At 36.9% G+C, this 15,114-nt stretch overlaps 1 protein-coding gene across 5 annotated transcripts in view; it reads right to left on the reverse strand.

Annotated features, from left to right (window-relative positions):
- The window catches only part of EFCAB11 (EF-hand calcium binding domain 11), a 144,295-nt gene that overhangs the window by 83,788 nt on the left and 45,393 nt on the right, over positions 1-15,114 (reverse strand). The window lies entirely within an intron of this gene.

A 15,114-nucleotide genomic window follows, 5' to 3' on the forward strand; every position in this document is an offset into this window, starting at 1 on the left:
AGACTTATTATAAAGCTATAGAATTAAGAGAGTGTGACTGGCATAGGGATAGACAAATAGACCAATGCAAAATAACAGAGTCCAGGAAAGAGTTGTTGTTACAGTCTCTTAAGTCCAAAGGCAAGTTTAGAGGCAGAATTCCTTCTTCCTCAGGGGACCTCAGTCTTGTTTCTTATAGTCTTTAACTGATTAGATGAGGCCCACCCACATTATGGAGGGTAATCAAAGTCTACTAAGTTAAATGTTAATCATATCTTTAAAATATCTTCACAGTAACATCTAGACCGGTGTTTGATCAAAACTGGGTACCTTGGCCCAGCCAAGTTCACACATAAAAGTAACCATCACACTTCCGTTAGGCAAAGATTTATAAGATAAGACAAAAAAAGCATGAATCATTAAAAAAACTGATAAATTGGATTTCACCAAAACAAAAAACTTTTCCCTCTAAAAGAAAGTGTTAAAAAATGAAAATAAAAGTCACAGACTGGAATCTGTATCTGGAATATATAAAACTCTCTTACAACTCAGTACTTTAAAAACATAAATAAAAATATGGGCAAAAAGTTTGAACATACACTTCATTACAAGAGAAATAGATGGCAAACAAGGAAAGAAACAATTATTTACGTCATTAGTCACTAGGGAAGTACAAATTAAAAGCACAAGGAGATACCACTATACACCTATTAGAAATGGCTAAAAACAAAGACAAAACAAAAAATTAACAATACCAAGTGCTAGCAACAATGAGCAGCAACTAAGAGTCTCATATTTTGCTACTGAGAATGCAAAATGGTACAGCCACTTCGGAAGAAAGTTCGCCAGTTTCTTATAAAATTAAAACACACACCTACCATATGACCCAGAAATCGCACTTATTAACCCAAAAGAAATGAAGACAAATATCCAAACAAAAATTTAAAAATGTTTATACCCTCATTATTCATAGTTGCTCCCAAGTGGAAACAACCCAAATGTCCATCAACTGGTGAATGGATAAACAAACTGTGGTACATCCATACAATAGAATGCAAGCCAGCAGTTAAGAGGAACTAACCACTGATACCTACAACAACATGGGTCAATTTCAAATGCATTATGCAAACTGAAAGAAGCCCGATACTAAAGGTTACAAACTGGATGATTCCACTTACATGGCATTCTGGAAGAAGCAATAATACAGGAACAGAAATAAGATCAGAGATTGGGAGTAAAGGGAGGGAATTGAAAGGGATAGAAATATTTTATATGTTGATTGGGGTGCTGGTTACACAACTGTATACATTTGTCAAAACTCATACGACTGTACACATATTAGCGGAGAATTCTATGATATGTAAATTATACCATAATAAACCTGATTTAAAAATACTGGCAGTGAAAGCCAAAAAGATGAAAAAAATATTACATTAGGGTAAAATTTAGTGGGAGAAGAAAAATAGAAATATGAGTTGAAAAAGCAAGGACGTAAAATTTCAAATTGTTCAGGAACTTGTTCACATAATTTTAAATGCTTGTTCACATATTTTTGAAAGGAAAATGATGAGTACCAAATAACTATGGTATTTAGGTTCCAATTTAGGTTCCACAGGATACATTTAAGAGTGATATAAAACAGTTTTATTTTTTAATGTCAATGTTTACAATACACTGGAAATTATACGCTCTGCAACTATTTAGAGTTTAAAAAGTTTTAGCGATCAAGCAAAAAACGCCCAAGGAAGTACATAGTTTTTAAGAATCCTTTTAGGGAAATACAAAGACCACTGCTCTAGAACACAGCTTCCCAAAACTGTGCACAGATGGTTTACAGGTGTGACAAGATATTGAGCCCCAAAGTCTCTTGGGCAGGCAGGTAGTCTGCCTTCAGCCAAAACCAACTTGTCTGTTTACCTAAGTGTGCCTTATAAATACTCTCATTGTCTATGAGTGCAATAAGGTGAAAAAGATTGGGAAGCACTGCCTTAGAGAAATTCTTGGACATGTGTACAAATGGAAAGATACACGAAAACTTACTGCAGCATTAAATGAAGTAGTGAATAACTGAAAACAACTTAAATGTTCATCCACAGGCGAACGGATAAACAAAATGTAGAACTGTCTTGCTTTTTTTTTTTGGTTGAGGAAGATTTACCCTGAGTTAACAACCAGCGCCAATCTTCCCCCTTTTTTTTTCCGTATGTGACCCACCACCCACTAACAGATGAGTGGTGGAGGTCTGTGCCTGGGAACCAAACCTGGGCCGCCGAAGCAGAACATGCCAAACTTAACCACTAGGCTACCAGGGCTGGCCTGAATTATCTTTCAGGGAGATTTTACATAGCAATGAAAATGAATAAACTACAAGAGTTACATGCATCATTCTGGATGAATCTCAAAAACTTAATATTGAGTGAAAAACATCAAAGTCCTGGTTATGAAAAATATGATACCATGCATACAACATCTGAAAACACGCAAAACAAGGTAACGTATTATTTATGATAAATATCTATGCGGTTGTATTAAAACATACACAAGATTGATAAATACCAAAATATACATCATTATGGTTCTCTCTAGAGAGAGAGAGTAAAGAATCAGGAAAGGATGCAGAGGTGTTTTCAATTCTATGTGTAATATTTTATTTCTTAAAAAATCTGAAGTAAATATGGAAAATGTTAAGACTGGATAAAGCCACGTAGTTGAAATGCCAAGTGTTACATTAGATTACTATCTATACTTTTCTGTGTTTAAAATATTTCCAATGGACACAAAAAGATCAAAGTATGTATCTGGCATCCTGAAATTTGGCAGGAGTCCTGGATTATTGTAGATTTGATGACTTATGGCAGATAAACAATCCTCAAAGCCCAAAGAATCAGAAAACTTAATCAAGCCTAGAGATTAAATATACACATTATTAACTTTTTAGTTAGCTAATTATTGGAACCTAAACCAAAGGTCATTCTGGATAACCTCTTCAAGTTCTAAGAAATCCAAAGGAAATCCAAAATGTTTGAATCGATAAAGATCACATAGTATATCTAACATAACTTATTTTTCTGCAGTCTTTAATAAATTAGTTCATTGATTCATTCAACAAGAACTAAATGATCACGTGCTTTGTGCTAACCTGAACATCTAGAGGTAATCAACACAGAACAGCTAACGTCATTGCTCTCACGGAGCTTTATAGTCGAGTGTGAGAAACAGACAATAAACAAAGACAAAAGGTCGTCTCAGAGATTGGTAAGTGCTCTGAATGCTATAAAACCAGGTAGTAGAGATTTACTGGGGAGGGGAAGGGGAAACAGGGTGAAGTCACTTTGGATAGGGAAGGCCTCTTTGATGATGCAATGTTTAAACTGGGAGCCACGAATGCAAAGACTGGGAATAGAAGGTAGCAAATAGAAGGTGCAAATCTCAACAACTATGCACGGGACCACATAAGCATAACAAAATAGACATAAGCTTTCTGAGCTTATAGATCCACAAGGACATTTATCATCATGCAGTAGTTTGAAAGCTTTACAATTCTTTAAGTTAAAACTAGAAATAACTTGTTTCCTACACATGAACATTTAAATAAACATCATACCTTGGTCATACAGCATGACTTCTTTTTTCTTTTTTTTTGTGTGTGTGTGAGGAAGATCAGCCCTGAGCTAACATTCGTGCTAATCCTCCTCTTTTTGCTAAGGAAGACCGGCTCTGAGCTAACATCTATTGCCAATCCTCCTCCTTTTTGTCCCCCAAAGCCCCAGTAGATAGCTGTATGTCGTAGTTGCACATCCCTCTAGCTGCCGTATGTGGGACTCGGCCTCAGCATGGCCGGAGAAGTGGTGCGTCGGTGCGCACCCGGGATCCGAACCCGGGCCGCCAGTAGCGGAGCACGCGCACTTAACGGTTAAGCCACGGGGCCGGCCCCAGCATGACTTCTTAAATGGTGTTTAAGTAAAAACAGTATTATAGTATTATACTGAAATACAATAACACTGAAAATAAAATAAGAAATCTTGAAGGTATTTACTGAATGACACCAGTAAAAATCAACCTTTTCCTAACATATGTACCAATCATTTAGAAAAGATAACAGACTGTAAATATGTTCTTGGGAACAGGAGTTATGGAATAAAGAAAGCAAGCTTAGGCAGAGATCAAAAAAGGTGACTATGAACGGTAAAATAATATTACAGTAAGACATTAAACATCTGTATCATATTTCAGCACATGTGTTAACACTCAAACTTTTCTTGAAGCTATAATGTATTTTCTTGGGAATGGATATAGTAAATAGCGGATCTCTTCATTTCAATCAGAAAAAAAAAAAAAATCTAAAGTACACACATAGAGAGGCAAGCTCTATCAGCTGTATTAGTGATCAGCTATATCCCAGATGGCCATCCAGGGACATTTAAACACCATTCCCTAAGTCATTGTCCAACCTACTGAGGGAGACGATATGGCTAACACGATGATGAGAATTACAAGGAAGGAAATAAAATAGAAAATGCTGTCCTGTCTTTGTTTATAAACCATGGTACAATGATACCTACTGTGTTTGCAGTTCTAATCGCTACATCTCAGAAGACACCAAAAGGAGGTACAGAAAGAAGAGTGAGACTAAATTAGTGGTCAAGGCCCAGACAAGCCTTCTGTAGGAAGAGGGAAAAAGACAATTCAGACCCTCTAATCCAGAAACACAAAGGCTGAGAAAAGCCTATGAGATCGGGAGGGGTGTGCATATAATTATTAGAATGATTTTCCAAATCTGAAAATTAAGCGCCATCAAACAACACTGAAGATTAAAAGAGGTTATATGAAGACAATTTCTTTTAATCAGTTTTATGCAAATGTATGAAACATCTTATCCATGATATGGGACAAAATGAAAATAATTTTAAAAATTAATAAAGCATTTGATAAATTATAGATTCTGAAGCCTGAGTTTGAATCCTGATTTACTATTTATTAGCTGTGCAGCTTTGGATAAGTTTCTTAACCTCTCTGTGTGTCTCAGTTCCTAATCTATGAAATGGTTGTTGTGAAGATGAAATGAATAAAGAAGAATGCTTACCACATACTAAATGCTTTAAAAACTTTACGTAAATCCATATGCAGAAAACAGTTAACACAGCAGGCCTGACTGCTATCCTGCTTGCAAGGAGGGCCCTTGGCTGGCATCTGGGAACTTGGATTTCTGGAAGTTTCCCACCAACGTTAACTTATAAGAGTGGATCACTGTGCCTACAACTGTTTGTGCAACAATGTGGTTGATGGTGGACACCTGCTTTCCTTCTGGGAGTCTGGAATTTTAGAACATGCCAGGCAGAGACTGCCTACATGATCATCCCACAATAAAAACCCGGGGCACTGAATCTCTAACGAGCTTCCCTGGTTGGCAACATTTCACATGTGTTGTCACAACTTGCCGTGGGGGAATTAAGCACGTCCTGTGTGACCCCACAGAACGAGGAGCCTTGGAAGCTTGCACCTGGGTTCCCCTGGACTGTATGCACCCCACGCGCCTTTCCCTTTGCTAATATTGCTTCGTATCCTTTCATGGTAACAAATTGCAGCCATAAGTACAATTACATGCTGAGTCCTTCCAGAGAATCATCAAACCTGGTGGCGGTCTTGGGAACCCATCGACTCACTCAGACATAGTTAATCATTTATTTTATACTAAATATAAATATAGTAAAAATGTATTTTAATAAATCTTGAAGTCAAGTTCAATAAAAATAATTTTTAGATAGAATACCTTGATGAAAACAGAAAACATTGTATTATTTCTTCTCATAAATAATGGATGAAATAAAAAGTTGACATTCAGTGGCATGTTCATTAAATTATATCACTATTTCTTGATGTTTTTACGTCACAGGAAACTAAATATTTAGCTTACACCTTCTAAATGATATTCAAGAGAAGGACAACAGGGTAAGTGGTCAGAAATACTTGGGCATATCCTTCCAATAGCAACAGAAGATACAGCACAACTAAAATGCCAGAATCTCTAAACTTGAGAAACGCATCACTAATTTTATATATTTTCTACATCTCTTACAAATAAGTGGTTAATCTTTTCTAACACCTAATGATAAGTCCAATGTTCTGCCCAATAAATCAGTATCTGGAAAAGAGAATGTAGAAAGAAAAGTTTGAGAGAAAAAATACTTAATAATTCATGTGAATTGCTGTTTTTGGACAGTCAGATCAATTTCCCCACTGAAAAAAACAAAACTGCTGGATAAGATACTAAAACAAAACTACCTTAAAGGCACTGAAGTTGAAAAGATAGCAGGGCCAGGCCATATTCTTGGGGTAGCTCAAACTCAAAGAGGTTTATGGAAAGTTGGCATCCGAAAACCACTTTTGCCCTGAGGGTGTTAGCCTATAACTGCACTTGGGCTTTGGGTTGGTGCGTTCATGGGAGAAGTCAGGAGTCAAAATGCAGGGATTGCCCAACACAGAGCATCTCAAAGGATAACTTATCCACATTAAGCTGATACCGAAAAGGCAATGAAAGTTGCCCTGAGCAAAGCAGTAAAAGAAAAATGAAAGAAAAAACGATGACCCGTCTCTGAGAGGTTATGGCTATTGACCAACCCTTACGTAGAGACTAGCACCTTGGATCTAAGCACACCTTGAATGCGTACAGAAACTTTAACCTGTGAACTTGTGTTAACATGATCCTGTACTAATAGTACACACACATACACACACAAATATCTTAAGTAAAATATTAGCAAACTGAATCCAACTGTGTATAAAAAAGATAATAGCATCACCAAATTGGGTTTATACTAAAATACACATATATGTCATTCACTACTTTAATAAATTAAAGAAAAAAACCAATATCATCATCTCAATAGATACAGAAAAAGCATGTAATAAAACTTAATGCCCATTCTTGCTAAAAACTCTCGACGTACTAGAGTAGGTAGGAACTTCTTTAATCTGACACAGGATCTAATTATAAAACACTATAGCTATGATCAAATTAAGTAATACAATGTTGAAGTCCTTCCTCCTGGGTTTGGGAACAAGACATTATCACCACTGGAAGTACTAGCCAAAGTACTAGCCAGTGCAGTAAGTCAAGAAAAAGAAATTAAACACATAGGATTGGAAAGGAAGAAAGGAAATCGCTACTATTTCCCACTGATATCACTATCTTTGTAGATAGTGTAGATCCTTAAAAATCTATAGACAAATTTAACAAGGTTGGTAAACATAAGATCAATATACAAAAATCAATTACATTTCTATTTAATTGTTTCTACAATTAAAAAAGTAATTTTCAAAAGCTACCACTTGAATAGCAAAAAAACTATAAAATACTGCATTATAAACTTCAAAATTGCTGAGAGACTAGATCTTAATTGTTCTCACCACAAAAAAGAAATGATCACTATGTAACGTGAGAAAGGTGTTAGCTAATGCTACAGTGGTAATCATATTACAATATATAAACGTATCAAACCAACACATTGTACACCTTAAACTTACACAATGTTCTATGTCATATCTCAATGAAAAAACTATAAAATATGTAGGAATAAATCCAACATGAGAAAAACTTATTGCAATATAGGGTGGTGATTAAAAGCACGAACTCTGTATCTAGGCACCTTGGCTTAGAATACTGCCTCTGCCATTTACTAGCTGTGTGATCTTGGGTGAGTCAATTAACCTCTATGTGCCTCAGTTTCCTGTGTGAAATACCTCATACTACTGGGAACTACCTCATAAGGTTGTTGTGAAGACTGAATACAAAGTAATAGAACAAGGCCTGGCACATAGGAAACCCTATAAAAGTGAAAAACATTATGATTATCATGGTGATAGTGGTAGCGTGACAGTGTAGAAAATTTAAAATATTTTCGAAAGGCTTTAAAGAATATGTAATTAAGTGGAAAACATACCATATCCATGGATAGTAAGACAATATCATTAAGATGTCAATTCTCCATAAACTGAACTGTAGACTCAATGCAACGTTAATTAAAATGTGAACAGAGTTTTTGGCTCTTAACAAGCCAGTTCTAGAATTTATATGGAAAGCAAAGAGTTGGCTATAATCAATACACTGCTGAAGAAGAAAAATAAAGGGGGAGGCTTGCCCTCCTGATGTTAAGATTTATGAGGACAGTGTGGTATTGGTGCAAAGATAGATTAAGTGACCAATGGAAGAGAATAGAAAATGCAGGAACACAGGCAGTGTGGCAGAGCTGTAGAGAAAAGAGGGCATAGTCAATAAAAAGAGCTGAAAATATTAGTTATCCATATGGAAAAAAGTGAAATTAGGTTCCCACACACCATGCCATACTCAAAAATCAACTCTAGAAGAATTAAGGACTTAATTTGCAAGAGTGAAACTTTAAATTTTGTGAAGAAAATATGGATATCTCTCTGACCTTGGCATAAGGAAGGGTTTCTCAAATAAGACAGAATCACTTTACTACAAAAAAAATTCATAAATTCAACCAAATTAAATTTTATTTATGTTTCAAAAGATACCTGAAGAAAACGAAAAGACAAGCCACGAACTGGGAGAAGATATTTGTTAACTGACAAAATATTTGTATTGAGAACACATATAAATCAATAGAAAATACAGGGCCGGCCCTGTGGCTTAGCGGTTAAGTGCGTGCACTCTGCTACTGGCGGCCTGGGGTTCGGATCCCGGGCACGCACCAACGCACCGCTTCTCCGGCCTGCTGAGGCCACGTCCCATGTACAGCAACTAGAAGGATGTGCAGCTATGACATACAACTATCTACTGAGGCTTTGGGGGGAAAAAAATAAAATTATAAAAAAAAAAAGAAAATACAGCAGAAAAAATGGGTAAAAACCATGAACAGATATGTCACAGAAGAGACCAATAAACATGAAGAGATACAACAGATGACTCATTATTAATCAGGGAATATAAACCAAGCCCACAAAGAGAAAGTATACCCACTCCACTGGAAAAGACTAAGAAGTCTGATAATACCAAGTGCTGGAGAAGACGCAGGTCAGCAGACTCTCTCATACACTGATGATGGGAGTGTAAATTAATACAAATGATTTGGAAATATCACTTGGCATTATAATATTTTGGCACTATCTAAGTAAACATTTGCATACCTTGTAATGCAGGAATTCTAATCCTAAGTACAAATCTAAGAGAAACACTTGTACACAGGCACCAGGAGTTATGATAAAGACTGTTCACAAAGTATCATTACTAATAGCAAAAACAAACAAATAGAATTGGGGGGAGAAAACTAAATGTCCATCAACAGAAGAATAGATGAATTATGGTAAAGTCATACAATGGAATGTTATACACATTTAAAACATGTGAAACATAATTATATAGCTAAATACTAGAAACATATTATTGAGTGATAAAAACCAAGTCACAAAAGACTGCATACATTTGACACTCGTTTTTTATACAGTTTTAAAATGAGGAAGATTAAACGTTGGGGAAATACAAAGATGTGTGTGCATATGCATATGTGTGTATATATGTACGTGTGTATGCATTTTTAAAGCAGAGGAATAATAAACACTCAATTCCAGATAGTGGTTCCTAAAGGAGGAGAGCAGGAAGACAGGATGGAGGAGCACATGGGGATATGTGAGCTAATGGTAGCATTTTAGTTCTTGGATTGAATGCATTCATCGCACTATTACACACACTAACCTGAATAAATAAAACATAGCCGTGCATGGAAAAATCACATTTAAAAAATTAACTACACACATTTACAAATTACATCTTGTTACAATCCGATTCAAACTACTGCACCATAGTTTTAATTTATGCAAACTGTTAATATGCCATTTTGGAATAATTTATCATAACATTTTATACAACCTATTGGAAAGACTAGCATGTAAACACCAGTCAAAAATAAGGAAGGAAAACAGTATACATTACTTCCACAAAGCTAATTTAAGGAAGTATGATAAACAGCTCCTTTAGTACCAAGACACTAAAAAGATGCCAGCAACAAAAAGCCAGATGCACTAAAACCTATCAGTTAAGGAAATCTAGCTGTAGAAATACATATCAACATTATAAAAATAAAGAATAAAGCTATGACTCTATAATTCATTTGCTATAGACTAAATGTTTGTGTCCCTCCAAAAATTCATATATTGAAATCTAACCTCCAATGTGATAGTATTAGGAGGTGGGGCCTTTGGGAGGTGATTAGGTCATGAGGGCGGAACCTCCACGATTGGGATTAGTGCCTTTATAAAAGGGACCCCAGAGACCTCCCTGCCTCTTCCACCATGTGAGAACACATCGAGAAGACGGCAATCTATGAACCAGGAAGTGGACCCTCACCAGACACCAAATCGGTCAGCACCTAGATCTTGAACTTCCCAGCCTCCGGAATTGGGAGAAAGAAATTTCTGTTGCTTAAGGACCCAGTCTATAGTCTTCTGTTATGGCAGCCTGAATGGATTAAGACACCATTGCAATGGAGAGCACACTGTGCCAGGGCTGAAATCTTAGCCCTAATCTTGATCTATGCCTGCCTAGGTGTGTAACCTTGGGTGGGTCATTTAACCTTACACGTGTAAAATAAGAGACCATACCAAGTGTTCTTTAAGGATCTTTTTATTGGTGAAAGTCTATGACCCTGTAAGAAACTATTCTTATCAAGAATTAGCAAAATCATGATGCAATTTCCTTATATGATACGCAATTTAGTACTCGAGTGCCTCTGGATGATAACAATGTCCACAAGCTCTGAGGAGAGAATGGAGCATTAATGCACCATTACCATGGGATTAGTTTTTAACTAAATGGAAAGGTTTAGTTACAGATAGAGAGTTTCCAAGTGGTCGATGAATTTGCTTTTTGGTAGACCAGAGGCGTTTTGTGGGATAGCCTTTTCACACAACTAGACTGAGGCAAAAAATCATAATTTAAGCATTATGATTTAAACATTAAGCATTAAATTCTATAATGTAAAAGAATTTGAAAAGTAAGGTAAATCTCGCAGAAACATTGTTCAAACTGCCTAATATAGGAAATAAAGATGAGCAGTTGTTCAAAGACATGAATATTCCAACAGGCAGAAAATCACAAGACAGATCCCAGTAGTAGTACGCTCAAGTGATACTTCATACATTCTCTACATAATTTTAGACTTTGGACATGTCAAAGAGTCCTATATTTTCTTTTTTTTAAATTACCTCTAAAACCCCTGGGAAAATACCTACATACCAGATATTTATCAAAAGATACCCTATTTTAAAAATGAAAAGACAAGCCACAAATGGGTGAAGCCTTTTTGTGACTCATAAATGAGAAAGGATTAGTATCCACAATATATAAAGAACCCCTGTAAATCAATATAAAAAAAGATAATATTTTTTTGTGGGCAATAATATGAATAGGAAATTGACAGAACAGGAAGCCCAATGGCTAGCAGACATGATGCTGAACTTTACTAGTAATCATGGAAATTAAAATTACGATAAGATGCCATTTCACACCCATCAGATTGGCAAAAATGAAAAAGTCTGATAACAGGTGTTGATGAGAGTATGGATAGAAAGGAATTCTGATGCACTGATAGTGAGAATGTGACTGCCCGCTTAGGAAGCAAGTTGGGTTGCAGATATGCATTGCTATGACCCTGCCATTCCACTCCTATTTATATGTGTCCTACAGAATCTCTCCCACATGTGACAAAGAGATACAAGAATATTCACTGTAGCACCATTTGTGATAGCAACAAATGAGTCCATTAATAGGAGAATGGATATATAAATTATGGCATACTTATTTAATGGAAAAAAAATGTTCTGGGGAAAACTTCCTTTTCCCTGTCTTTGTATTTCCAGGCATAGGAACCACTTTTGGAGTAATGTTCCCAGGCTCTCTCTATGTCCTCACTCATTCCTCCTAGAGAAGTGACTTATCTTAATTGGTGCCCCCTCCTCCTTTTCTCTGTAAGAGCCACCTGACTACGTGGGGCATACACAGTGCTCTGCTCCCCAATGCCACAAGCCTGATCCTCATGGGGGGGAGTCCCAGGCTAACTACACAGCCTGTGATTAGAAGGGTAAACGTATTTAATTCTGGCTGCATTCCAGCAAGCCCATCCCTCCAACAGAGCTGTCTCAGAAACAAAGCTGATATTTTTATCCATTATTCTCTAACACTTGCATCTATTTCTCAATTTATTCTAGATGGTAAAAGAGGGTGCTAGTTATTGTGCCCCCCTCAAGCCCCTTCAGAATACTATACAGCAGGGAAAATAAATGAAAGATACACACATTAACGTGGCTAAGTCTTAAAAATATAATGATAAGAGAAAAATCAATGTGCATTTACGTAAGGTTTGAAAATAAACAATACTATGTGTTATTTAAAATACACAAATCTGTGTCACAAAATATAAAGGCACACATGAATGATTTAAAAAATTCAGGACACTGATTATCTTCAAGACAGAGGAAGGGAAATGCAATCCAGCAGGGTTACCCAGAGGCTTCAACCATGTTTGGAATGGAATGTTTTGTTTCTTAACCTGGGAGGAATGTATATGATTTTTTTTTTTCTGCCTCAAATATTTCATAGATACATACATACACACTTACATACCACACATACATCTAAAAGAGAGTAAGGAGCAGAGCTGAAAAAGCTATGAGAGCGATGTGCCCTGTCACAGGCAGGCCCTGTCAGCTCTTTTCCAGAACCCCTGGAACAAAGTCAGCAGGAAGAGGCATTGGCCTTGCCTGGAGATAGATACTACACGTAGCACTGGCTTCTACAGTTTTATACTAAACAGGAGGAAAATCTATTAAGGCACAGAAGCAGCGTGAGTTAGAAGAATAATACAAAACAAGTACCCAAGGAGTGGAATTACTAGCAGCAAGACCATGGAAAGGCTTCTAGAACTTACTTTTGCCAGAATGAAACCCAAACTATTGCCCTTTTTTAATAACAAAATCTTTTTATTAATTATCTCTGATGGAAGATTCAATAAGTGCTCTTAGTAATGCATTTCAGTGCCTTACAAATCACTAGAAAGTTTAATACAGTGGAAATTTTAAGTCAGTACATTATGACTACATATGGTCTGAAGACACAGAGAAAGGAGATAGTCTATACTATTTCCTGATTCCCTAGTCTAAATCAGACACCCTGAAGCATAACCACAATAAGAGAACAGAGTCTATAAATCTGTGTCGCTTCATTTAAAAGAATATATATTTTTAAATTTTCATGCATTTTATTAAATTGTTAATTTTTAACAACTTCCTTCCTCCAGAAGAGTGGTTTTCAAATGATAAACCCTTTTTGGAGTGATGCAAACGCAGGCCTCAAAATCATTTTTTCATGTCTTGTGTCTCCAATGAAGAGAAACAAATGAAGATACATTAACATTATAAATCACTGACATTTAGATTAGATATTGGGTCCTTAATATCATTTTATGATTTGTAACCTAAGGATAAATAAGACGTTAGAAAAGGTAGCTGACCACTGGTTGACATAATAGATACAACCCAGGAAAGTTGCTTTCCAGTGAAAGCCTATCACATTTTCTGCTGCATTCAACTATCACAGCCCAGTGGACTCATAGGCTTCTTGTGCCGAGCATAGACTCAGAAAATACCTGTGGAACTGAATTTAACTGATAATTAGAAAAACAAACGTGAGAAGATGGTGGGGATCAAAGAAAGTACACTACAGCCCACTAGAATGACCTTGTATATTGGGAATGCTCAGAAAACATACACATCTCGAGGACACTAACGTCTTTCTTTAACCTTCATCTCCCTGTTTACAAGGTTTACGACCTTACAGAAGTTTACATAAATAAATAATATTAATACAATATATACAATATGATAGAAGATATGATATGATGTAATACAATACGTAATATAATATGGGGTGACATCCATGAATAATGCATCATCATGCCCATCTACCTTTCAAATCTCACCTTAGATCTTCTTCTCGCTCATTACCAACCAGCCACTCTGGTTTTCTTTTAGTTTCTTTTTTTTTTTTTTTTTTTTGTGAGGAGATCAGCCCTGAGCTAACATCCGCCAATCCTCCTCTTTTTTTGCTGAGGAAGATGGCCCTGGGCTAACATCTGTGCCTATCTTCCTCCACTTTATATGGGACGCCGCCACAGCATGGCTTACCAAGCAGTGCGTCGGTGCGCGCCCAGGATCCGAACCAGCGAACCCCGGGCCGCCGCAGCGGAGCGCGCGCAGTTAACCGCTTGCGCCACCGGGCCGGCCCCTCTTTTAGTTTCTTAATCGTGTCAAACTTATACCCACTTCAGAGCTTTTTCAAGTGCTTCTCCTCTTTCTGGGTGGCTCTTCTCCCAGCTGGCAATCAGTTTTTCATCATTTAGGTCTTATGCAAATGTCACCCCTCAAAAACACCTTCTCTAACCTCCCCATCTAAAACTACCTGCCACTCAGTCATTCTTTTACTCTTTTTTTTTGGCTTGAGGGAGACTGGCCCTGAGCTAACATCTGTGCCAACCTTCCTCTATTTTGTATGTGGGACACTACCACATCATGGCTTGATGAGCGGTGCGTATGTCTATGCCTGGGATCCGAACCGGTGAACCCCAGGCTGCTGAAGCAGAGCATGCAAACTTAACCACTATGCCACCTGGCCGGCCCCTCCTTTATTCTTTTTTACTTTCCTTACAGCATGTCATCCCTATCTGAAGTTAACTTGGTTGTTTACTCAGTTATTGTCTGCCCTCTTACATCTAAACCGTGAACCCCTCGAGGGCAGGCACCTTGTTTGCTTCGTTCACAGCTCTACCCCCAGCACCCAGAAAGGTACTAGGCACACAGTAGGTGCTCGATAACCATTACCTGAATGGATCAATGAATATAAGCCTGCCCAACTTAAAATTCCTGAATTTCAAGGCTTCTGAGAATGCAAAAAATGCATTCTCTACTTTATCAAATTCAAAATCTTGAATACCGGGTTTACTTAAAATGGGGCAGAGTAGAAGAAAATGGAATACTTATGATACATATTAGAGAGAGCTGATACCACTGAGAACACCACTGAAGTGAATGCTGTTATTTAATTTACATATTTTAATCACACTGATA

The sequence above is a fragment of the Diceros bicornis genome, chromosome 24, assembly GCF_020826845.1.
Source record: "Diceros bicornis minor isolate mBicDic1 chromosome 24, mDicBic1.mat.cur, whole genome shotgun sequence".
Classification (NCBI taxonomy): Eukaryota; Metazoa; Chordata; class Mammalia; order Perissodactyla; family Rhinocerotidae; genus Diceros; species Diceros bicornis.